This window comes from Mus caroli, chromosome 6 (assembly GCF_900094665.2).
Source record: "Mus caroli chromosome 6, CAROLI_EIJ_v1.1, whole genome shotgun sequence".
NCBI classification, from domain to species: domain Eukaryota; kingdom Metazoa; phylum Chordata; class Mammalia; order Rodentia; family Muridae; genus Mus; species Mus caroli.
Window position 1 is genome coordinate 88,121,637 of NC_034575.1, and position 1,128 is coordinate 88,122,764.

The window sequence follows — 1,128 nt, forward strand, 5'->3', positions numbered from 1 at the left end:
TACAAACAAGAGCGTCCTAAAGCCTATTTTGCTCCCAAGGTAGAGAGATGTGGGCTGTGGTGGTTTGCTCTCACTGGCCAGTCCTGTGGAGGCTGAATGGCTTGGAAAGTAAGATGGTTTCTATCTCCAGGTCCCACCACCTTGGGGCTTCCATAGCCAAATCCACTTTACANTCAAGACTTACAGGTGCCCCGACCACTGTTGAAGAATGTGCTCATTAGTCTTAGGCTGGGCCTTCTCANGTGACCTGCCTCCTCTCNACAGACCTGCAGCTGTGGTGGTCACTATGTGTGTCATCTTCAGGCACTGGGCCATCAGAGAGAGGGTCCCTTAGTTCAATTGTCTACAGTGGAGCACAGCTCAGAGCAGCCCCCTCCTAAGAAGGCCTTAGAGCTGAGCATGGTGCTACGGTGCCAGTGGATCCTGGCACTCAGAAACTGAGACAGGGGAATTACTATGATCCCCAGGCCAGCCTGGGCTACAATGTAAGGCTGTATATAATAATAATAATTAATGATGATGATGATGATNATNATNATAATAATAANAGCAAGCCAGGACAGTGGTAGGGCACGTTGTAATCTGCCAGGTTAGAGGATTTCTAGCTTGGCAAGGCTCTGTGTCTGAGCAGAGTTGCCATCTGCCAGGTGCTTTCTCCAGGCAGTAACCTTAGGTAGCAGGTGCGTGCTTGATCCCCTTCTGGGTTAACTCTCTCTAAGTGTGCATAATGAAGTCTTTGCTTCTTATAAACATCACTTTCCATCCTCTAAACTTTCTCCCAAAGCCTTGACTTTTCCTCTGCACACTGGTTCCCAGTGTGTGTCCATCTCATGAGCACTCATGCTGTCATAGCCTAGACTCTGCAGGGCTCTTGCTAAGGCCCCTTGAACAAAGGCTTGGCAGAATGTGTGCTGAATGTGCTGCCTGAACAAACTCTGGGACACTAAAACATTGAGTACTCTAGTCTGTAGGAAGAACTCTGGAAGGCTGTGAGTTCAAATCTTAGCTCTTCCTCCATGCTAAGTGTGTGCTCTTGGAACGTTGCTTTCTCTGTCAGTGGTAGAGAATTTCAAAGATAATGGCTCTGAACATGTCCAGCTCTAGTTTGCTGTCAGAACCTGTTAAGTC

The 1,128-nt window shown here is 48.0% G+C and overlaps 1 protein-coding gene across 1 annotated transcript in view; it reads left to right on the forward strand.

Moving 5' to 3' along the window:
- Nucleotides 1–1,128, forward strand: part of Fgd5 (FYVE, RhoGEF and PH domain containing 5) — a 97,476-nt gene that overhangs the window by 93,507 nt on the left and 2,841 nt on the right. The gene's annotated exons all lie outside the window — the stretch shown is intronic.